Below are 25899 nucleotides of genomic sequence, written 5' to 3'. Positions count from 1 at the left end.
CTCTCTGCCCCTCCCTGCTCATGCTTTGTCTCTTTCTCAAAAATAGATAAACATTAAAAAAATTAAAAAAAACTTACTGTCTAATGGAGGAGACAGACATATAAGCATATTGTTATATAACAAGTCCTCTAGAAGAGGAATAATTAGAATGCTCTGGAAGCTCAAAGGTATATACAGTTTTATAAAAGATGTATCATATGAATTGGCTTTTAAAGAACAGTTAGGAATGTTTTAGTCAGAGAACAGGGGAACCACATTCTACATGGTAAGGATTGCAAGAGTGCACGAGGCTAAATTAGAGGCTAAATTAGCAATGGAGAATACCAACCCAGGATAATAGAGTTTCATTTTATTTCCTATCCAGGTGGGGAAAGATATTTTATATCTCTCCTTGTGCCTGACACACAGAAGATGCTTAGTATATATTTGTTGAGTGAATGAATGTATTAAGATTTCCCTGTCTGGAGAGTTAAACTGGAGAATGGTGGTTTTTCTGCTGTTTATCCAAAATGATGCAATGTAGTATGTTGTAGCAGAGCCTACTGAATTAATGAGGGACCTTAGGGACAGGCATATGGGTGGCTCAGTCGGTTGGGCATATGACTCTTTGTTTCGGCTCACGTCATGATCTCACAGATTGTGAAATTGAGCCCTGAGTTAGGCTCTGTGCTGACAATGCAGAGCCTGCTTGGGATTCTGTCTCTTCCTCTCTCTCTGCCCCTCCTCCCACTCATGCATGTTTTCTCTCTCTCTCTCTCTCTCTCTCTGTCTCTGTCTCTGTCTCTCTCTCTCTCACTCTCTCTGTCTCAGTAAATGAACTTCAGATGAGGGGCTTTAAAATGGTGGGGACAGGTCACCAACTTTGGGTTTTAGGAAGATGACATCTGTATGAAGAATGGATTGAAATCGATTAAGAGTAGTAATAGTGAGACATTGAGAGACTGTGTTGCAACTGAGCAATTATGAGGATATGCACCAAAAACAGTGGCAGATGGAGGTGGGGCAAGGAATTCGAGAACCACTTATAAGGTAGCCTTAGGAGGACTTGGAAAATGAAAACATGTAGAGGGTGACGGAGAGGGAGGAGTGACTCTGAGACTTTGGCTTGGGAAATTAGGTAACGCTATTAAGCAGTATAGGGAAAATAGAAGAAAAAGTCTGTTTTGGTGGGGATAATGAGGTCAAGTTTGGATTTATTTAATGTAAGACGCCATCCAGACATCCAGATGGAGATGGTTTGTAACAGATGGAAATCCAGATCTGAAGATGAGGTCTGGAGGTAGATATTTGTGTGTCATTGGTCAATGTAGTAGTTGAAATCATAGGAATAGGTGGGGGAGTTCACCTAAGGAGTGTATATGGGGTAAGAAGAGACGCAAGGATGAAATCCTGAGAAACTCTGGAGAAACTCTGGACTTTAAGAGGTTGGTGAAGTAAGAGAAGCCTTCAATGGAAAGCAAGTCAGATTAAGGTCAGAGAGGTAAGAGGCAAACCAGAAAATAATGAAATGGAAGCTAAGGAAGGAAAGGATTTTATGAATGCTATCTGAACAAAGGCATGAACAGATTTTTCATACAATGGTCAATAAATGTGAAAAAAAAAGCTCCATCTTCAATGATCAAAATAAATGCAAGTTAGAAACAATAAAAACAAGGACTTTTTCGGTTGGTTTTGTAAGATACTGCTCAGTGCACTTGTTCAAGCTCCACACTTTAGAGTCCTTGTTGATTCATCTTTTTTTACACCTAACATCCAACCAATTAACAAATGTTGTTGACTATACCTTCAGACTGTATCTTGTCTGAAACATTTTATCTTCGTCATTAACACCTTAGACCAAACCACCATCATCTCTCACTTAGAATACTGAAATAACTCCTAAGTGTGCCCCTACACACATTTTTGCCCCTCTGTAGTTTTCTACACAGCAACCAGCGTGATCCTTTTAAAACATAAATAAGATCTTGTGATTTTCCTGCTCTTTGCCCTCCAATGGCTGCCTTCTTCTTACACTTAAAATAAAAATTCGAAAAATAATTTTAAATCTTTACTATGGCCTACCAGGCCCTGTGTGATTTGGTCTGTTTTTGGGTCTTGCATCTTACTGTTTTCCCCACCAAACCTTGGTCATAACATTCTAGCCACACTGTCCTCCATTTTGTTTCTTAGACGTGCCATGCATTTTTTGTCTCTCAGGGTCTTTGCACTTGCCATTTCCTCTGCCTGAAATGAATTTGCTCCAAGATTTCTATAAGCTTACTTTCCCACTTTATTCAGATCTTTGATCAAATATTCCTTAATCATAGAGGCCTTCCTTGGCCATCCTGTGTAATGAGTCCGGTCATGATTCTTCATTTCCTGTGCCTTTTTCCATTTCTATTTTTCCTCATATTACTCACCACTACCTGGTACCACACTGTATTTTTATGTATTTATAATTTGTCAAATGTACTAGCATATTAGCTCTATGAGGGCATGGACTTTGTGTCTGTGTTGTTCACTAATGCATCCATATCACCTCGCACAGTGCCTGGTACATAGTAGGTGTTTAATAAGTATTGGGTGAATACATGAATGAATATAAGGACATGATGAAATGTTCATTGGTATAGATTTGGCAGTTTGCAGCAAAAGCCTTAAACATGCTCATACCCATTTGACCCAGTAATTCTACTCCTGGGAATTTGTCCTAAAGAAGTAATGCAAAGTGCAGGAAAAGCTGTATTGGCAAGGATTTTCACCAGAAATTTTAATAGTGGAAAAAATGAAGGAACCTAAATATTCAACAAGGGAATTGCTAAGTGATTTATGGTACATCCAGACAATGTAATATTTTATGGCCATTAAAGATGATGTTTACAAATATTTTATGATAAAAAGAAAACATTTATGTTATGCTATCAAGTAATAAAGCAGAAGACAAAATTATATTTACCCAGTATATAAGAAAGAAAAAAAAAAGACTGGAAAACGATGCACTAAAGTGCTAAAAGTGATTATTTCTGTTTGGAGGAGGTAGGTATTAAGTGAGTTTTTTTCTTTTATACCTTCTGCATTTTCCAGATTTTCTACAATAAGTCTGTATAACTTTCACTGCAGAAGAATACACTTAGAAAACAAAGAAACAAACACAAAAATAAATACTGCCACCTTAGAAGTGAAGTTTCAGTAATAAATAAGAGAGGGTAAACCTGTTATCCTTGAGAGATGGTGCTAGAGGGAGAGGAATATACAGATGTGACTGGGGTAGTATGGTCTCACTCCTTTGTTTTGAAGAGATCTACAGACAGGGAAAATGATTGAGATCCACTGATCCAATCTAGTCTTTAGTCATTGGAGAGCCAAGGAGGGCTGAGTTTATCCTGTCGGGATTTGAACAGGATGTTCAGGGAGATTAGGCAAGTTAAGACTTCTTCACATTGCTGTGGAAAGCACTAGCAATTTGCTTCATGTAAAACAGGCGTGATTACTCACTATATTTCTTCGTGTCATGTAGTAAAAACAATTAAGTGAAGTTAGACTATAGATTACTTGGCTATTCAGCCACAGTCACCTCTAATGGAAAAGAAGAAAAATAGCATTGACAAGTTTTGGCAGGTCTCATCATTAGAAAGGCCCATATTGCCAGAAAAAAAAGAAGCTGCAGCCAATAACGTAAACCTCGAAGTTCTCTAGGCCCTGAGGAAGAAAGTGACAATACAGAGTGTTGTGGCATTAATTGTCTGAGAGCACTGATCATTGTAATGGGGAAACTGTCTCTGTTATTAACACAATTATTTTCTGCAAGGTCTTTGAGTAAGCGTCCCATTAGAAAAATAGCATTAGGGCTTTCAAAGTATGTGTAGCAATATGTAAAGATATACTCATTAGTAAAATAAAGTGTGACCTATATGCAGCCCAAAGTCCCTTGAAAATAGAAAGTGCTAATAAGTTGTTATAGTTATACTTAGTATATAATTGAGTAACTATTGAAAATAAGTAAAAAATGGCCCATTTCCTAAACAAATAGAAATTATACCTTTAAAATTCATCTGCAGAACATATCTATCCACACACACATATATGCATCCTTATATGCATGCGTATTTATATAAATATGGGTTTTTTTAGCCAGACTCTTAGGCCATTCTTCTGCTCACCTTCAATTTATGCATTTCATCTCCATGCCAATCTCAGATGATTGGCTCTCTCATCTTAAGAGGCAGACAACTGAAAGATGTAGAATATTATTCTCTATGTAGGACCAAACAAGAGGTGGTGGCTCTAATTAAAGTGTGGGTTAGATGAACTCTTAATGAGCTGTTCAGATTTGGCTTTAGGACTCTGCTTTGCAGGCTCTATCTCCAAAACCAATAGTACTTGAGATGCATTTCTTTTTTTTTTTTTTTTTATTTTTTTATTTTTTTAAAGATTTTACAGATTTTTTTTAACGTTTTATTTATTTTTGAGACAGAGAGAGACAGAGCATGAACGGGGGAGGGGCAGAGAGAGAGGGAGACACAGAATCGGAAGCAGGCTCCAGGTTCTGAGCCATCAGCCCAGAGCCCGACGCGGGGCTCGAACTCACCGACGGCGAGATCGTGACCTGAGCTGACGTCGGACGCTTAACCGACTGAGCCACCCAGGCGCCCCGAGATGCATTTCTAACATTTGTGGCTCCTGCTGTTTTTGCCTCTGGTGTGCATTATTAGGTTGTGTTCAATGATGGTCCTATCAAACATTCTAACTTTTTTTTTTTCTAAAGGGTAGCTAACCCCCATGCATTATTAAGACAGTCAACAGTTTCTTTTTTGGAGATAAATTCTTGAGTGAAATAAAGCGGTGGAAGGTGAGGGAAGTGGTACATGTTTGAACTGGTAAATGATGGCAAGTGACCTGGGGTATCTTGTATAGATCGACATAAGAACTGGCCTTCTCTAATCATAAATGGGGAGATATCCTCCTAAAGTCTTCAGTTTGAAGGCAGTTGAGAAGTGAGCAAAGAAGAGCTAAATAATTTCAAAGCCCTCTTGCTTCCCAGTTCTCTGTGTATCTCACCAAGGCAAAATGCTGCATATAGGGCAGTTTATTTTTTTAAAGCATTTTTTGCTAACCTCCTTGAAAAATCAGCCTGATGGGTATGAAGCCAATTTCTACAGACTTGCTCTGGTATATGTGGCAGAAGAGCCAGAAATACTTTTTGTAGTCAAGATCTAAGTACTTTCTGAAATGTCTTCCCTTGAAAGATTCTAACTTAGCACTGTTATGGAACCACATGAACACTTGAGCAGAACTATGTCTTTTTTGAGCAACATTAACAGTGATGAAAAATGCACATTGGGCAATTAGATTGCAACTAATTAAGAGTACCACTTCAGTCTATTATGAATGATTTATATATGGTATATTGGCTATGGAGATCATTAGTAATAATATAATACTCTATTATTATCATTACAAGGTCACATTGATGATCTTTGTGAAACATGACAATAATGCTATTGACCTACATTTTTTTAAAAAACTGCATTTATATATTTTCTTCTGTCTTGATTTATTGTGTAGAAATTTTAAATTGTTTGTCCTTATTGATGAGATTTTTGCCTCAATATAAAAAAAATAACAGTTGGGATGCCTAGGTGGCTCAGTCAGTTAAGTGTCTGACTGTTGGTTTCGGCTCAGGTCATGATCTCGTGGTTCGTGGGTTCAAGCCCCACATGGGGCTCTGGGCTGACAGTGTGGAGCCTGCTTGGGACTGTCTCTCTCCTTCTCTCTCTGCCCTTCCCCCGCTCTCTCAGTCTCTCTCTCAAAACTAAATAAACTTAAAAAATAAAAAAAAATGGGTTTGGGGTTTACTTGATTGATAAATTGGGGCCATAAGGTTAATTGAGTGCCAATCATAAAATATTGGACTACGACAGTTTAAAGTTTTTGTTCTCCAGCAGTGCCTGGGTGGCTCAGTCTTAAGGTTAAACATCCAACTTTGGCTCAGGTCAAGATCTCACAGTTAGTGAGTTGAAGCCCGGTGTAGGGCTCTGTGCTGACAGCTCAGAGCCTGGAGTCAGCTTTGGATTCTGTGTTGCACTTTCTCTCTGTCCCTCTCCTGCTTGTGTGCTCTCACCCTGTCTCTCTCAAAAATAAATAAACTTAAGAAAATCTTTACAGTTTTTGTTTTCCTTTTTCTTTGGTTTTAATTCACCACACTGCTTTTTCTAAAATGGATTTTTGAAGCTTGTTTTTTGTTTTATTTATTTTTTCAATTTAAATTACAGTTAGTTAACATGCAGTGTAGTATTAGTTTCGGGTATACAGGATAGTGATTCAACACTTCCATACGACACCTGGTGCTCATCACAACAAATGGACTCCTTTATACCCATCAACTATTGAACCCGTCCCCCCCACCAACCTAAAATGAATTTTTGAAGAATTTAAAACCTGGTTTTTTTAATATATGAGTGATATATGTTCATTATAGAAAATTAGAAAATACAGATACACAGAAAGCACAAAATCATATATATTTTACATACATATATATCTTTTTTAAGCTGGACTCATATAACTACTTTATAATGTGTTTTTTTTCATTTATCAATATATTGGTAACATTTGTGCGTAAATAATATATGTATCTATACGCACATACACATACCACAAACACATGTATATATGTATATATATGTTTGTGTGTGTATATATATATGTATATACGTGTGTGTGTGTGTGTGTGTGTGTGTGTAGAGAAAGAGATACAGACAGAGGAAGACACAGAGACACAGAGACGTGAAGAAACAACCAACTATGTAAAAGAAAATTTTATATTTCCCCTCTCCCACCTCTTCCAGAGTATAATTTAAAAGCAGCAAATCAAAGTCATAGGTAGAAATTATATGAAATGACAAATCCTAACAATCTCTTATTTAATAGCAGTTTAGTAATCTATCATATGGTTATTCCATGATTTTTTTTAACTGAACTCCAATTATTGGGCATTTAGGCAATTTCCAGTATTTGTTATAAAAAGCATCATGACAAAAATTCTTACACATACCTCTTTGTGTACATCTCTGATAATTGCCTTAGAAATGTATACATGCAGAGTAGGCCAAAAGGAATGCATATTTTTAAGGCTTTTGGTACCTACTGATAAGTTGCCTGCCGTAAATATTGTACCAAGTTACACTACCACTGAAGGACTTTTAAAAGTTCATATGTTAAACATCTATATGACTTCATAGTGGGTACTGTACAAATCAAAGGAAGAAATGTATCTCTCAAGTTGAGTGAAATAGAAGGGATTATTATCAGGTATATTTCCTGCCTTGTTGCTCAGTAGCAAGTGTGGCCTATGGAGACATATAGTAAATTTTATAACTGTTGAATGAAGGAAGTCATGTGGGACATTGGAAAAATGACTGAACCAAAAGTGAAGGGATGTAGATTCTAGTCCTGGCTCTGCCTAGCTGCACACGTGACATTGTTCCAGCCATTTAACCTCTCAGTCTCTGTTTCCTTGGAATTGTTTTGAGGATTAAATAAAATGTGTATAGGAAAGCTTTTGGTAAACCATAAAAGACTATTTTAGTTTAAGAAATTGAAATTACTGTAAATTGTTTATATTGGTGAAAACTCCTTGAAACTGTGGTCATTTCATCTCAAAATGAGTGGTATATTGAATAATAATTGCATGGTATTAAGTTGGGACAGTCTTTTTGGGTGAGAATTCCATAGACCTCTAGGTATACTTATTGTTAATTTAAAAACTCCTTATTGTGCCTAATAATGTGTAACCCTTCAACTAAAGTTATTATTTACTTTATATCCTTGAAAAGGTTGCTGCAAAATATTCTTTTCCATTAACCAACTCTCATCTATTTTGAAACTTATGTATACACAATCTTAGAAGGGATATGTGTATAAATTATGATTTATTACCACGTAATTAAGCACACTGAGACATACATACCTGTCAGCTAAGATATTTAAACTAACTCACTATTTATTTGAAGAAAGATAACTTTGAAAAACTAAAAAAAAACAACAACACCTTATTGGCAACATAGTTAATATAATTGTGTGAGGTTTTAAGCAGACCTTTTAGGAAACTGACCCCATTATCCCTCGTGAATTGCAAAATGAAGTCTTATAATCACACCCCCCACACCTACTCCTGCCCCAACCCCACATGTGTCTCTTCCTTTCCCTAATAGAAGGACTGCTTTGGACCTGCTTGTACATATGTTTGAAGGATAATTTGGCCTAATTTGTTTACAGGAATTACAAGGGTGACCTTTATTCAGCTGTCTCCTTTTTGGTTCCAGTAACTTCTGGATCTACCAAGGTATGTGCATTCTACACTGAAATTTACTTTGGGAATTGAACACTTTGTTGCACAATGTGAAAAGAAGGGAATGTTTCACTGATAAAATCAGTTATGTTCATTGAGTGTCATGTACATGAAACGCATTATTTTAAATTTCTAAAAACTTACTTGGCCATTGTATAGGTAAGTTTGTGTTTTGTACTCCATAATTGAGAGCCTTTGCAAAATCAAATATGCAAGCTTTCTTACGTATTTGAATGATCCTATGACCTTTTTTATATACAGCTGCTAAAACCAAGAGACTCCTTGACTGATGGGAATATAGGCAAAGTATGCGGGAACAGCAGTGGCTAATGAGGATGTTTGCAGAACCATTTAGTGCTTCTCACTGACTGCAAATAAGCATGGTATTTCTCCATATCAATGGAAAAAATATTTTCATTCAGAGAATTTTAATGACAAAACAAATATTTGCCTCCTGAAATTAATGTTTTAATTTTTTAGGAAAGTCTCAAGTAAAATATCTGTATTAACATGGTATTGCATTCATTTATTTACCATTCTGTCCTTCCTTTCATCCATCCATCTACCAGTCTGTATGCTCAATATTTATTGAGCAACTACTGGGCAAAAGTTATTGTGTCTTTTCTTTTGGTAAATGTGCCAACGTAGAGAGAATTCACCTGGAGTATTGACAAAGCATTTGCTTCTATATTTAGTCCTCTGGTACATGGAATATGTGAGGAAATGTGGCGAGAAGAAGGAGACTTGGAGATTAATCAAAATCTTCAGTTATCTGAAAGACATCCCTCATTGGCCATCATTCTTATTAAAAATATTGGTCAAAGTTCAGTACTTAGTAAGTGAGAAATCGAGAATACTGTTTTTTTTCTTTGCTACCTGTGTATTGGTAGCGCTATGCATTATTGTTCAAATATGAATTCTCATCGTAACTTGTAAAAAAGTGAAAAGGACGATCTGAATTTGTGATAAGTCTTTGGAATCACTTTATACTTTCTTTAAAATACAAAACAATGAAAACAATGAAATTACAGGGAAATTACATGAAAAATGAAATCCTTAAAATCTTGGAATTTGTATTGCCAATTGAAAAATACAGTACAGGTATAGTAAGTGGTTTCTTTTTTTCCTTAAATTAGGTTTCAGTGAATTGAGATTAGTCTGTAATGGGAATTTTAAATGGATTTGTCAGTTTTAACTATGCATGTAGCTCTATTTGCCATTCTTCTTGAGGTACTGCCTTTAAGACAATACTATTGCCAAAAAGTTCAGATCACTACAGGAGAAAAAAAGTATCAGAAAATAAAATGACAGATTAAAAGAGAAACTTAGGAAGGAAGTCGAGATGTTTGCATTTTGTATCATTTGTGGAAATACTGTTCTTAATTTGGAAATTGTGAGTTTGCCAGTTGCATATTATTAACTAAAAGATATTTTTTTAATACTTAAGGAAGCTTAAATGTGTGAAAAATGATAGTCTTCTTAACCTAAGGTGAATGAATAGATCAGAATGGAGGAAAAATGCCTAACAGGCCAAAAGAATGCACACTTATGAAAATAATTGGCACTAAATATTTAAAAGGTTCAGAGAGCAGCTAGTTTTTTCTCCCTTAGAGAGACAACATGATATACTAGAAAAGCCCTTGCCTGTTAATCAGAAAACCTGGGCTCTGCTCCCGGTCTCATACTAGTGATATGGGCCTCCTCAGGTCACTTTTCCACTCTGAGCCTTGGTTTTCTCATATCTATAATAAAAACTCTGGATAGCTCCAACTTTTTTCCTCCTCAGTCTATGATTTTTAGAAAGCTAAGGGCTCTTCTCAGGTATGCAAAATGGAATCAAGATTGGCCATTCAGTTGGAATACACATACCAGTTGTTAAAAAGATTGCTGCATGTTTAAGTGGTTTAGTGCATTGATAATAGGGCATTTATTTGTTTTATGTTGAAGTAATTGTGTATCCTAACCCACTGCCCTCCCCACCACACACACACACACACACACACACACACACACACACACCAGTATTGGCATTATAGTAAATCAAGTCAAGTACAAGCAAAGTTAATAGTCTTATTTTCCTCCTTGATAAAAATGCTTAACTTCAGGATGCTGCTGTGCTGCTCCTAAGTCTCTTGAAGTTCAGCAAAACTGTATGTTTTCTTCCTCTTGCAGGGTGGCCATTCAAGGTCAAGCATCTCTCTGTAACTTGGAACCAGCCAAGTGCATAACCCGATGAATTCAGACTCCAGTGCTTTCAATCTGGCACCCTTCATGAGCACTGAGTTCATATTAAAACATTTAAAATATATTCTTCATCTAACATATCACAGCAATAACAGCCAGGGCACTGGACAGTGCATGGGAGCAAATAACCACTTGGAGTTAATGATCTGAGGGGTAGCCAAAGGACCATTGACTCTTCCTAGTCAGTCCTTCATCCCTATACAGGCCTATTCCTTGATGCCAAGCCTTCAATATTTTTCTGTCTCACATCAGGGTGAGTAGTGGCCATAAATACTAGCGTTTAATACATAATAATGAGATGTGGTAATGCAATAAAATATCAACAATTCTAGTACTATATAGAGATGGCTATTCTGATCAAATCCAAAAGAAGGAGTGGTAAATGAAGTTCATGAATCATAATACTTTAGAAGTGACTTTCCCTTTATTGATTTGAAATGAAATATAAGTAAGAATTCATATGGTTTAGGGGAGCAGTTCCCTTTTCTTTTTTGCTCCTTATTCTACTGATGAATGATCTGTTAGAAATAATAAAAAAAAATGCCTCTGACATCTATTTTAAATAGATTTTTAAAATAGTGTATGTTCAGCTTCCCGTCCTTTTTTAGCACTATATTCAGCTTTGGAGATATATACAGCTCTGACCTAAGTAACAAATACAACTCTACAAATGTTTCCCTCCCCCCCAGAAGAAGCATTTTTCACTTATTTATTACTGTGACAAACAATAAATTTCTACAACATGCCAGGTATGGTGCTAGGTGCTGGGGAAACAAAAATCAATAAGGGGCATGGTCCCCAATCACAAGCTCACGGTAGATAGGTGAAACCTGACTTACACACATAGAAATAAAATAATCAATTTTGGTAGGTGTGGAATGCATATGAGTTTATTTGCTCATGGCATTCATATATATTTTTAATTAAAAACATTCACATATCAGAACGTACCCAATAGGGCAGTTGAGATATATAATCCTGAATAGCTCCCCACTCAAAAAGTCTTTGGGAATCACTGGTCATGGTAGGCAGAATGGTCCCCCAAAGACATGCATGTCCTAATCCCTGGAATCTGTGAATATGTTGCATCACATGACAAAGGGGAATTAAGCTTGAAGATGGAATTAAGGTTGCTTATTCAGCTGACCTTCAAATAGGAAGGCTATTCTGGTTAACTGGGTGAACCCGTTGTAATCACAAGGGTCCTTAAAAATGTGAGAGGACATTGCTGGCTTTGAAGACAGTGGCTATGAGCTGAGAATTGGGAGGTAGCCTTTCCAAGCTGGAAAGGGTAAAGAAAAGGATTATCCCCTACAGTCTCCAGAAGGGGATGTAGCCCTGCCAACACTTTTACCATAGTCCATCAAGACTCACTTCATACTTCTGACTCTCAGAAATGGAAGATAAATCTGTGTTGTTTTATGCCACCAAGTCTGTAGTAGTTTATTATAGTGGCAATAGAGAACTAGTACACTAAGGTTTACCCATTACAGAAAATTTGCGGCAAAGTCTCTAGGTAGCAGTCATGATTGCTGAAAGGCGTGGTTTATTCTGATCTTGGTGCACAGGGATATTTGTCTAGTGACCCTTTTTCCCCCTGGATATCCATTACCAGGCCCCTCCATTAGAAGTACAAGCATTTATGAGATCCCTAAAATCCCACCAACAGTCTCAGGAAGAATATAGCACTCTTCCTCTCTCCTTGTATGAACCACTTTTGTCCCTTTACACCATCCCCTTGCCCCCCCCCATTTGCATTGATGTCTAGAATGCAAAGTTCATGGATAGGTGAAAAGTAGAAAAATTTTCTTTCTTTCATGGGACACTTATAGGCACTACTGTCCCAATAAATTATCCTGACGTGGGTTTTATGACAAGCATAAAGTTGAGAATTGAATGTAGTATGAAACAGAAGTGTCAAGCTAGTGGCCTACTGCTCAGGATCAGTCCTCAGATATGTTTTGTTTGCAACCCAGGGCTCTTCTTTGTCTCTTTTCCCTCCCCACCCTCCCTTTCCTTTTATTTAAATGCTTACAGCTTGAGTATACCCTGTTCAGTCCACAGTGTCTGCAACCCCCCTTTGTCTTAGTCCTTGCTTACCTGACTCATGTGTTATGAGTCTGATTCCTGTTCTGTAGAGGTTATGTGCATATACTTTCGGGTTTAAGTAGATAAAATGATCCAATTCTGGGCACATAATTTGCTGTACACCTTGGGCAAGTAGATTAAATATAATCCTTCTAAACTTTTGTCTCTTCATCTTTAAAATGGGGATTTTACCCCATTTTCACTTACCATGGTGAGCACTGAGCAACGTATGGAATTGTCGAATCATTATATTGTACCCTTGAAACTAATATAATACTGTGTGCTAATTATACTTAAATAAAATAAAATAAAATAAAATAAAATAAAATAAAATAAAATAAAATGGATAATCATTAAACCTCATACCTCATAAACTTGTGAGTTTTAAGATGGCACTTTGCACAGTGATTTGCATAGAACATAGTACATGCTTGTAAAGATCAGCTATCACTCTCTCTACTGTTATTGTCACTGTCAGAGCACAGAGGGACATTAATCAATTCCATCTAGTAGAGGGATGAGAAGCAGGCATCTGAAAAGGCTTCGTGTAGAAGGTAATGCCGGTATTATGGGAGTCATCCTTTAAGTGTGGACTGGTAGCGGCTAAGGAGCAGCAGTTATCCCACGAACAAATGGCAAGAATGGGCAGATGTTCTAAGCAGAAGAAGCAGTGGCACAGAAACACCAAATGGCCCTGGTCTGTTAGGGGAGCTGCAGTCTTTCTATATAGGTGAACAGTGACGTGGAAGGGAAGCATGAGAAAAGATAAGGCCTGAAGAGGTAGGCTCGAGACAGATGAAGAGGGACTTCTGTGTCCCAAGGAACATCTCCTTTCTCTTGTTGGCCAGTGGTTTTATAAAGCTACTTGTGAAATTTGAAGTGTGGTGTACTACCCACTGAGCCTCTGTCATGGTAGGCAGAATGGCCCCCCAAAGATGCCCATATTCACCTAGGAGCACCGTTTAAACACCATTTCTATAGGCATGGAGGAACAAGGGAAGGATTTTAATAATCACATTTATGATACAGAGGGTTCACTCTGGTGATAGTATAAAGAATGGATTGGAAGATGCAATATTGAAGGCCAGAAAACCAATTAAGAGACTATTGCTATAGGCCAGATATGAGAGGATGAGGGCCAGGTGGCAGCTGACAATGGGAATAATGATAAAGGGATGGATTTGAACAATGGTTCTCAAACTTGAGTGTGTATGAGAATCCCTTGGAGGGCTTGTTAAGTTGAAAATTGCTAGACACTTCACTTCCCTGGAGCAGTTTCTGTTTTCGGTTGGTCTGGGGTGGGGCCCAAGAATTTGTATTTCTAGCAAGTTTCAGGGGATGCTGATGCCTCTGGTCCAGGGACTACAGTTTGAGAACCTTGAGATTTGACATATGCTGATAGGCATGAGTCATTCATTAGATAGAAGAAGTAAGAGAAAGGTTTCTGGCTTGGGAGACTGGGTAGATGATGACACCATTCAGTGTTACTGATTTCAAGTTTAAGGTGAATTGAAAAAAAATTTTCATGACCCCTAGGGTCAGCTAAAAATCTTTACACATGATTTGTAATCAGATCCTGGGCCCTTTTCTGGATATCTTGACTCTGTTCTTTTGTAATGGTTTCTCCTACCCCAGCCCTACTTCCATTCATCTGCTTTGGTGCCATTCACTTGCAAGGAGTGAAAGCACAGGCTTTGGCCTTGGTGGGGGAAAATGGAGGGCATAGGTGAGGATAATGAGTTCCATTTTATACCTGTTGAATTTGAGGATCCTATGGAACATTTAAATGAGAGAATCTAAAAAAAATAATTGAAGATTCAGTTTTTGTTTGTTCTTAAGAAAAGTGTATCTTCCTATTTCAGTTTGGTCATCATCTCTTTATGCAAAATCGGAATAGTCGAGATATAGGTACAGATGTAGTTATATTCAGCTTTAGTATATTTACAGTTAGTCCTCTAAGGATTTCTGAGTGTTAAATTTTCTCATAGCTGACAATCATCCTTTTTAAAGTATAGATCAGTGAATCCAAAACATGTTCATTTTAAAATTCTCCTTGAACATTCCAGTGACCTAACTTTCTCTACTGCTTCACCAAAAAGAAAAATCAAAGTATGGCAAAATATCCATGCTGTTAAGTAGGGGAGAGTAAGAGAGTATCATGTAGGTTGCCCTCTTTTCTTTTCTTTCTTTCTTTCTTTCTTTCTTTCTTTCTTTCTTTCTTTCTTTCTTTCTCTCTTTTTCTTTCTTTCTTTCTTTTTTTTTTTGGTGTGTGTGTGTGTGTGTGTGTGTGTGGTCTATTTCAGTCACGGTCAGATTTTACACCAAACCACAAGCTACCTCTCTAAGTGTGAGAGTAGGCAAAGAAAAGATCTTACAACTGGATCAAGTACCTAGTGTGCAGTGTTGCAATGAGGACTAAAACAGGGCCTGTTAGACTTTAGAGGAGCAGTAGCAGTGGATACCAAGCAAGAAGAATTAAATTAATAGACTTGATTTTGTTGCAAGAAGGGCAGTTGTACAGGTAAGCTGAATTTTTCTGTCTTACGGTGTCTCCTTACAGATGAGATGGTAGATAGTTTGGTAGGTCAGTAGATTGACATATTGATAACTGGTAGATTGATATATTGGTGGATAGATAACCATAGATATGGATTCTCAATTAACTCGTCAGCTTATACTTCCATGAAACTGTAGAATCATCTTCACGTGTGGGCAGAAATATGGTAAGATGGTCAATTATAGCCATCACTGCCATATACTTCCTTGAAAAGATACATTTAACTGTGCCACCATTCTCTTTTGGAGTCTCCTAATCTTAGTGACTGATTACATACTTGTGTTTTGTGGATAGAACAGTCATTCATACACTTCTATCTGCAAGACACATAATGAACCTTAACTTGTAGATTCCATTCATTTTCTTGTAGCATTTCGCTCTGATATTCTAAGGAAAATGGAAGCACTGCTCAGTTGGTATTTATGCCTCTACCTTAGGGGGGAATAACAGAAAAAACAACCATAAAACTGAAAACAAGGCCTTAGACTTTTGCTATTTATAGATAAGCCATAATCTGAAATGCATCCATATTTGCCAACAAGAAGTCCAACATTAGACGTTTAGGAAATGGGTTCAGAGTTCATTGAAATCGCTCCTGTGGTTTCTGGAAAATCTCTCTGAGAAGATCTTTAGGAGTGTTATTTCAGCCCCATGATATTGCTACCCTGACAGCTGAATGCAGCAAAGTTTCTTTTGGGTGAGGCAAAGTCCAGCCCTTCCATTTCACCTTAATAAATTTGAAATCACTATTTCTTCAGCCTAACACACTTCCAAAGTATATTCAGAATCACTATATATTCTTTTTGAAAACAGCTAAAGAAAAATGAAAAACAATGGCCAAAATTCTGAAGTAAGTACAAAGGGGTAGTGTAATCCCATGCCATGTGGCATGCTATCTGAAGTAGCCAGGGTCTTTTCTATAGGATAGACATTGAATTGGTGACCTTCAAATATTGTCCTATTTTTGCTAGATGTCTGACAAATGTCAGATGAAACTATTCGACTTGCATGATTTTAAATGGCTGTTTCTGAGAACCCATCAGCTACCTATTTTATCCCACTTATGTGTACTACTGCATGCAAACTTCAATTTTAGAAGATACATTTTGATTGACGTGGCTAACTGTCACTGTGTGTGATAGATGACTGATTTTGTTCTCTTCTTATTTGCAAAATTCTCAGCTGGTTAAATGGGGTGGGTATAATTCGTAATGTATGATGTAAACCTTCAGTGATAAATTAGTACAAATAATACAAGTTTCCAGTACCCTTTGTAATTTTATTTAATTTTACCCAGTGCTTTGTTCAAAAGCACCTTGATTGATGCTTGGATATTTTGTGTACTGTGTGTGAACACAAAATGAAATATGCACTTATGGGCATGCCCTGATCTAAGCTTATGTTCACATACTGTATGATGTGAGAGTGCCATTCGTGAGTACTAATTTGCACCAAGCTTATAGTTCTAATCATAGCACACAAAGTTACTATTCATTTTACTGTTTACAATAGTTTGAGGAGGCAGAGGAAAGAGCTCAAAGAAGACTGGTAATTCTAATAAAGGCTGATTTCCAGTTAAGTACATTTTTGGAAGTCATTTTGTCATTTGGTAAACACACGATGCTTATTCCTTCAGACGGATGAAATATTCATTAGAAAGAGAAGTAAGGAAATCACAGTACTATTAAAGAATAGCAAGGGAGTGGGAGACCTGTCAAGAATATTCTGACCCCCGGAAAAAGAAATCAGAATTGCCACAGAGAGGAACTACAGAATGCAAACTTTTAAAAAGGTTATTTCCATAAAGTCTGAGGAAATTTTGGCCTCCATTAAGATTTTTGTCCCTGAAAGTCTAAACTGTAAGTATGGTATCTGCTTTGTCTGCAGAATAAAAAAGGAGATCTTCACTTAATCATTATCCTGGGAGCTGAACATCCTGCTGCATTTGAATAAAAATGCCTACTTCATTACTGATGGGAACACAGAGTTCGGTGTACCAAATGATTTACGGCAGAGCTTACTGACAGGGCTACCTTATAAATGAACGGGCCGTTTTAAAGAATACTAGTTGTTAATGTGTTTACTATCAAAGGAAGTCATGCTCACAATAATGCCCACAGATTCGAAGAGATTTACCAAATGAGCGCTGTCTATTAAAAAAAACACAACAGTTCTATTACACCTTGAGCTAAAATGGAAAGCCATGACGTGGAAAATAGAACTCTGGTGTGTCCACAAGTACCTTCGGTTGTTTTCTCTAGTGAAATCTCTTAAGGATGATGAGAAACAGAGCTATGGAATAACTGAGCTGCCCAGGACCTTGAGAAATCATTTGCTCTAAGCCTCTGCTTTCAAGCATCTGAATGTCTACACAAAGGGTCAGGGAGTCATGTCATCAGTGCTGAGCGTAGAATTCCTTATTTAGCAAATACATACAGTGTTTACATGTCAGGTACTGTTCTAAGTACTTTATAAACACGAACTGGGCAAATCTGTCACAGCGCTGATTTCTTTTTTCTCCTTATTTTTTCTCTCTGTATCTTTTTCTGTTCCCCTTTTCCACTACTTGTTTCTTGGTTTTGCTATTGGCTGGCCCTCCAGTGTAATGAGGCTACTGAACTCTAGTGTAAGCCCTTGTTTTCCTCATTGCTTCTAAGAATGTCATAGAATTTAAGTCAAATTTCTCATAGAAATCAAAATAGATTATCTTGCCATTTTGCCTTCATCTCTGCGACCTGTCATTTTATCATGGATGGAAATAAAATTGGCCTAGAAAAATTTGATATCTGCATAGCACTGATAGTCATTTCTGGTGTTTGAAGATCATTTCTTTAATGATAGTACTTTGGATAAGACTAGAATTGGAATGGGGATTGCATATAGACCATTCTTCAAATAATAATTTCCCATTCAAAATTTCCAGTTTGCCAAACCACATGAGAATTATCTATGTTTCTTTTTTTTCCTCATTCTCGACATTTGGCAAAAGAAGATGAATATACTTTCTTCATTTTATATTTTCTCTTCTCATTCTTGACTTTGTGGTTTTTATTTTATAAATGTTGAAGGTCTTTGTAAATGACTTCTCACCTTGTTCTTTCAGTTTTCTGTCTAGGATGTAGATAATCCTATGTGACATACTTGTATTTTAAATAATAGTAGACAATTTAGTTTTTAGCTTACTTTAAAAAAATTCTATATGCTTTTGTGTTGCCAATTGATGTGTGCACGTATGTGAGAGCGAGATCTAGCAAGTTATAAACAATTGCTTTATGCCAAGAACTGTTCTATTCGTTTTAAACTGGTTATCTCACTTAATCCCCACAATAACTTTATGAAGTCTGTACTTTTATCTCCAATTTTAAGGGTTAGAGGACTGAGGCCAAGAGAGGTTAAGTAATTTGGCTAAGCTTACTAAGTAAGTTGCATGGCCAGTATTCAAATACTGTTTTGGCTACTTAAAAAAAAAATTTTTTTTAATGTATATTTATTTTTGAGAGGGAGAGAGAGAGACAGAGTATGAACAAGGGAGGGGCAAAGAAAGAGGGAGACACAGGAGCAGGCTTCAGGCTCTGAGCTGTCAGCACAGAGCCTGATGTGGGGCTCAAACTCACAAACTGCGAGATCATGACCTGAGCCAAGTCGGATGCTCAACCGACTGAGCCACCCAGGTGTCCCGACTACTATTTTCTTATGCCTCTATTTGTTACTAAATCCATGAAGAGAAGAATTCTGTTTTTTTTTTAATCTGACTTGTCTTTATTGTTTGGGTGCCCAAATTTAAGAATTCCTAAGTTAAGTCTTCTGAATCTTGTACTGGACCTTTGGATATGGCAGTAGAATTTCAGACTTCTGCACAGAGAGTGTTCTTATTGTGGAATACCTCAACTAAAGGATCCTAAGGTCACCCCTCTAAAGAATGATTCAGTAGATATGGTCTAAAATATAATCTAAAAATGTTTGCAATACCCAAAAATAAATAAATAGATAGATAAGGTAAATCAGAGAAAGCTGATTTTCTGGTATCCCCTAATCCTGTGCCTATCCATATCACCATTCTGAGAAGAACTTGTCTTCTCTTTGTCTGATATCAGTGTTGTTCATTTCCTATGAATCTTCCTTGAGAAAAGAAAATGGATTATTTCTTCCTGGATTATTTTCTGTTTTCTGTACTCAAACTGTGGATATACTCGAGATCCATTATTTGTTTTTCTCCCTCTACCTTTTCTTCCTTCAGGATTTCATTTAGATTTATGACTCTAACTGGTATTTGTTACAAAAGGGAGTTTTAAGGGACACCTGGGTGACTCAGTCAGTTGTGTCCAACTCTTGATTTCGACTCAGGTCATGATCTCACAGTTCCTGGGTTCGAGCCCCACATCGGGCTCTGTGCTGACAGCATGGAGGCTGCTTGGGATCTTCTCTCTCCCTCTCTCTCTGCCCCTCCCCTGCTCTCTCTCTCTCTTTTTCTCAAATAGATAGATAAACTTAAAAAAAAAAAAGAAAACCTATTTCTTTCACTGTAGTCCTATATCTCCAACTTCTTGCCACATGTGTACCCTTGGATTTTCTGCTGATAATCTGAAATTCATCATGTTTCTAAAGGTGAACACAACTTCTTTCCAAGGTTGGATCCCCTGTCTACCTTCTCAGTTTCTGTCAGTGATGCCATAATTCTCCCAGCTCCGCAGGCTTAAAACCTTGAGTTTTCTTTGCCCACTTCTTGTACTTTGCATTCTGTGTATAATCTGTCATTCTGTCCCACCAGTGCTTCGTAATGTCTTTCACTTTCCTCCTTTCTTTTTCTGTACCACTGCTATGAGCTTTACCTCTAGTTTAGACAGTTAAATATCTCACACATTAATTCCCTCTTAACAGTGTATTTTCTTGCCCATGGCAGGGACTTGGTGTATTCTGGTCTGTGATTGATTGAGGAGCATGTTCCCTCCTACCTACAGTGGCAATGAGCAGATCACTTTTGGAACCAGATTTTTTGGGGTCTGTCTTTTCCTCCATGTGTGCAGTATCCCTTTTGTATCCACGTGTATATACCTTATTAGGGTCAGTATTCTAGATTTGTCTTTCATGAGCTAGTAGGAGGAAATGGGTCCTGAATTAATGACTTCTAGTGCTTTAGAAGGACAGTCTGTACTTTTTATCCAGTGAGGGTGAGATAGTAAGTTCCATGATGATGGAGCCTAAATAGGCTTGGTTTACTGCCAGATCCCAGCACCTAGCTCTGTACCTAGCATGTAGCAGGTATTTCCAAATGCATGTTGGATGAATTAGTGTATAAATGCAATGATGGTCATAACTATGTTGTCCCCAAAACAGGAGAACAAAAGTCTCCTGATGACTTGTCTCATTCCCTCTAATATATTAGACTGAGGGGATTATACCCAACATACTGAGATTTTTCCACACGTTCCTATATTTAAGGCAATAATTGACTATTTAAGTTAGGGGCGCCTGGATGGCTCAGTCGGTTAAGCTTCGAACTTGGGCTCAGGTCATGATCTCACAGCTCGTGGGTTTGAGTCCCGCATTGGGCTCTGTGCTGACAGCTCAGAGCCTGGAGCCTGCTTCAGATTCTGTGTCTCCCTCTGTATGCCCCTCCCCTGCTCATGCTCCCTCTCTCTCTGTCTCTCAAATATAAAATAAAACATAAAAAAAGTTACATCCGTGCTAAATTATGCTTCTTGTGGGATATCATGGCATGATTCTACTTGGGCACCACAAATTATTTTGATGGGGTGAAATGTGTTTTCATGTCTGTTTGTAAAATGTGGAATATTATTGAATTACTTTAAGTGTCATGTTTGAGATGAGTTTAGGCTGGTTTCTTTGGGTTTGACACATTTCAGTCTGTCATCCTGTTCTTAGAGATGTTGAAAATTAAATGGGAATACTTAAATAATTTAATTTATAAGCTTGCTTACAGCTATGTGGTTTATCAAGCCAGATGTCGGTAGCCTCACTTTCTTGCAGCTCAGATGCTGCCAGACATAAATTAAAATTGTCTGCATTTCGGGGATTAGCATGTAAAAAAGGAAGAAACTTTCAGATAGCCAGTCTCAGTGTAGTCTCTGTTGGGCATTGCCATTTTTTCAAACCATTGGCTCCTTTTGAAAAAAAGAAGAAAAGAGTGTACCTCATTCATAAAACAAGCTCAATTATGTTTCTGGGGAAATCCCGTTCCCTGTGCATATGATGATGTAACCCACTTCTCTTATAACACAAAGTCTATAATAGAAACGTTATTCTATTTTCATGCCTCCCCCTCCCCAGAAGCCATTTTCTGAGGTTGTTGAAATGCAATCGGCGTACTCAAGTTTTTATGGCTATACTGTCAACATTTCCAGTTTCTCCTTTAAAAATTGGTCTAGACAATGTTTTAGCGGGGTGTTTTCCTAGCAAGAAAGTAAGCATCTGACTTCGTCTTCCCCTCACACAAATAGAAAACAAACAGTCTTTGTGTAATTTAAACGAGGTTGTAGGAGATGACTCCAGGCGATAGGAGCTAGGAGCGAGGAAGGCTGTCTCCCAGCTCTGCCCACATTCACTGTGGAGCTTTGGGTAAGTCAGTTGCTCTATCTGGGTTTATTTCTTCTTACAGAAAATGAGGAGTTAAGGCTGAATCATCTCTCAGTGCCCTTGCATGCTCTAGAATTCTTTGAGATGTTTTAAAGTCTTAGGCAGCCTTTATTTCAACTTTTTGCATTATTATATTCTTTCCATCCTTTAAGGCCCATGAAATATTCCGAGCTGCATGCCTCCAAGTTGACTTTTTTGAATTCCTATAGCATTTGTATAGTTAGAATGCAGAGTTTTTCATGTTGGTACAGTCATATTCTTTTTTGCACATTAAAATTTTTTCTGCAACTACTGAGGGTCTTGACTTTAGGAACAATGTCTTAAACCTCTCCCATTTCCTTCATTAAATCTGTTACATTATGAATTACATAGAATTATCACTTGATTTGGATGAGATGCGAATCGCTCCTCACCTGGATTGAAAGAATTTGGAATGCAAACAAAGAGAGCCTCTTTTCATGAGACGCTGATTCATTGGGTAGCGAAAAAAGAGTATAGAGGCCACCTGTGAAATTATTACCATAAAACCCTTATATTGAAGTAACATTCCAGTCAAAAAGAATATTTTCTGGGTCTTTAGATCTGAGGATTCCATTTGCGAGAAGCAAGTCCCTATTTTGGCAGAAAAGAGCTATTTTGGTCATTTTTCTTTTCGGGGCTTCTAATAATCAATTTTCTACTCCAATCCAGCCCACATAAATTGAGCACACACTGTGCGTCATGTACTGTGATGTTCACTGTGATGGGCTGCAGGAAGATTGGTTTGTGTGAAGATTGATAGGACAGGATTTGTGCCCTTGAGGGGTTCACAGTGTAGAAGTTGGGGTCTAGTTGACAGAGAAAGAAGCAAAACCCCCTATGGTAGAATGTAATAAGCACAGTAATAGAGGCATGTATGAAGTGATATGGAATCACAAACAAGGAAGATTCTGGCTGTATCTCATGTTTTAGATCTAGGAATATACTACCGGAAGATGACGTTTATTTAGGCTTTAGAGAAGGACTAGGAACTTGGCTGTTAGGAAAGGTAGGGAAGTGAATCTGAGGTGGATATATTAAAAGAACTAAAAGCATACAGGCATGCAATCTATGGTATGTCTGAGGGACCATCTGGGTTGGCTAAATTATAGGATGGTTAGGGAAAACATTTCAGAAGAATGGACTGGAGTAGCAGGTCAGCTTCCTAGCTTATTACTGACCATCCAAGTTCATTTAATTCACTAGAGGATATATATCCTTGAGCATTTTCTAAAAGTAATGAAGGCCACGGGGTGGGGGAGACCATGTACAAGAACAGCTTGTTGTGGAAATATATTCCTTTTGCCAGCAGTTTTTCAGAATTAACTTCTTCAACTGCCCTGTGTATTCACGACAGGTTTTCTTTCCTTTCCTTTTCTTTCTTTCTTTCTTTCTTTCTTTCTTTCTTTCTTTCTTTCTTTCTTTCTTTCTTCTGTTTTCTCTTGCATGGGTATTAGGAATGATGAGATTGTCTTAATTCATTTCATGACTAATTAAAATAGAAAAAACCCTGAGTAAGCATCTGAAACCGAAATCTTAACAACTGCCCCCTCGCAGTAGGCAGCAACACAGACAGCTGACACTACATTGCATTCAGGCTTGGATACAGGAAACTTCTTTAGCAAGTTGGAATGTGGACCTTGCTTTCTTGTGTACTTTTTCAAGTCTCAGTGGTGAATGTCTCCTGTTCCCTCAGGCAACCAGGGAATGTACATTTACCCTCTTCCTTTGCGTCTACTCCCTGGAAAACAGAAAGCCTATTCAGAAAAGGATCTGACAAACTTAGTCATTTGGAACCCTGAGAGACTTAAGGCTTCCTGGTATGATCTGCCAGTGCTGTTTGCATTTGAGCAAGGGAAATTAAGCCTTGCTTAACTCGAGAGGCTTTAGAATTTCCTGGTAGCTACTACCTCAGCATTGAGAACAAGTCACTGATAACACTTCATGCCCCTTTATCTTGTCCAATAACAGTAAGCTACTTGAAGTCTGATATTTCTTGCAAGTAAAATGAGAATAAAGAGCTAGATTTTGATAATAAAAACAGAATGAAGGATTGGATTTTCCATGCTATTTCCCACTTTTACTGTTTCCTTTTACAATAATGAAGAAACAATATTCTAGCTAGAGGAAAAAAAGAAGAGTGAGAATGAAAACAAATAAAAAGACCGGCTTCTCTTACATATTACAGAGTTTAAGAAACTGGTTTTTGATTGGCAAGGAGAGTGTTAAGGTTTTGAACAGAAACTTAGCTATTAAAAGAACTGTATTTTACATAAGCAAATTAGCATGGGCTCAGGGTGTTTAGTTTTGAGATAAAACTAAATCTATTAAAAACTATCTGAGGGTCAGATTGTTTCTCAGTTCTTTTAAAAGCAAAGCCATAGCCTGACTGAGAAGCAAATTAAGAAGAGGGAAAATAATTCTGATTTATACCAGCCATGTGTGGCCACCATAACCAGTTTGTTAGTCAGTTCATTGTAATTGGATTTCTGAATTATTTTTTTTCATCCTACATTATTGCCATCTTTAAAAGGAATGTGGTCATTTTTCAGCTTCATGCATTGATAAGTAGGTACACAACTCGCACTGTTTTTCATGTGTGTCTAATTTTTGCCACTCTGCTAAAAAATATGTGACAAAACAGAAGTCAGTGTATTGCATTTTACTTCCTCAGTAGAAAACAGTTTCAGCAGGAGGTACAGTATAATACCTAGTGCTCACATGTAGAAACTGTTTCAGCCAGGCACTGAGAGAGAAGCAAAGCAAAAGATGTGTTTTCTTCCCTCAAGTTGCTTATCTTCTAGGATGAGAAATATTATCTGTACAAAGGCAGGGTATATTGATTTTCCATGGCTCTGTCACAAATGATCACAAACTGAGAGGCTTAAAGCAATACCAATTTATTATCTCAATTTCTGTAAGTCAGACATCTGGGCATGACTTAGAAGATTTCTCTGCTCAGAGTCTCACAGAGCTACAGTCAAGGTGTCCGGTTGTTGGCTGGGCCTGTTCTCATCTGGAAGATAGACTGGGGAAAGATCCATTTTCAAGTCCCTGAGGTGTTTGGCAGAATTAGTTTCTTTGCAGCTGTAGAATTCATGGCAGTTGGGTTCTCCAAAGCCAGCCATGGAAAGAGAGAGAATCTCTGCTGCTTCAAATCTCTGACTTCAGAAGTGACCTTAATCCTCTTTAAAAGAGACCCTCCTGAAGATATCAGGCCCACTCAAGATAATCCCTCTTTTGATTAAGCTGAAGCCAACTCATTTAGGGGCCCTAATTATACCTGAAAAATCCCTTTACCTCTTCCATATCCTATTGACTAGAAGCAGATGATAGATGGGGAGAGGGAATTGCATAAGGGCATGACTTACTGGGTATTACCCTAGGATATGTTGGCCACATACAACAAATACTAAATATAAGCATTGACAAAGTACATTGGTACAGACAACAAATCTAAGTGGAAAATATGTGCAGGGACTAGGGCACAGAGAAAAAGGGTGATCTGTGTTTGGGTATGGTTCATTTATTCAGCAGAAGTTTACTATACACTTATCATGTACCAGGCCTTGTGTTAATTTCTGAGACTGAAGTAAATACTGAATGGCAAGTGCCTTAAGTTACTCTTGAACACATAATGTTTAATTCCAGAAGATTCCAGAATCCTATTAGATGTGTTTATCTGAAAAAGAGATACTAAAGAAATAGATGATAATAAATATCTACTTCATAACCATGAGTTCTTTATATCTTGCTGTGGAGGTACAGTATACACACACACACACACACACACACACACACACACGCACACACACACACACGCACACCACACACCTTGGGCCTTGGGGTGGAGAATTGTAATGATGAAGGCCAGGGTTTGGAGATCTCAGTATTGAGTCAATTCAGGTGATGCATGTGATGAGCCAAGAAGCTTCTCATATCAGTCAGTGCATTTAATATATCACTTACAGTTTATTTGAATCTTTTTCTACTTATTACCTTATTGGGTCTGAACACAAGCCCTCTCACATACACAGAGCAAAGTCCTACTCCCACTTTACCAAGAAAT

The 25899-nt window shown here is 37.6% G+C and overlaps 1 protein-coding gene across 5 annotated transcripts in view; it reads left to right on the top strand.

Annotated features, from left to right (window-relative positions):
* Positions 1–25899, top strand: part of TENM1 (teneurin transmembrane protein 1) — a 789989-nt gene that overhangs the window by 9627 nt on the left and 754463 nt on the right. For 4 of the 5 annotated variants that reach the window (XM_058713217.1, XM_058713216.1, XM_058713215.1 and 1 more), the window contains exon 2: positions 8257–8323. The exons of the other annotated variant lie outside the window; for it this stretch is intronic. The gene's annotated coding sequence lies outside the window, so the exon portion shown is untranslated. The remainder of the gene's footprint in view (positions 1–8256; positions 8324–25899) is intronic. 5 annotated transcript variants of the gene reach the window in all.

This window comes from Neofelis nebulosa, chromosome X, assembly GCF_028018385.1.
Source record: "Neofelis nebulosa isolate mNeoNeb1 chromosome X, mNeoNeb1.pri, whole genome shotgun sequence".
Taxonomy (NCBI): domain Eukaryota; kingdom Metazoa; phylum Chordata; class Mammalia; order Carnivora; family Felidae; genus Neofelis; species Neofelis nebulosa.
The sequence above is the reverse complement of the archived record's forward strand: the minus strand, read 5'-3'. Positions and strand labels throughout refer to the sequence as shown.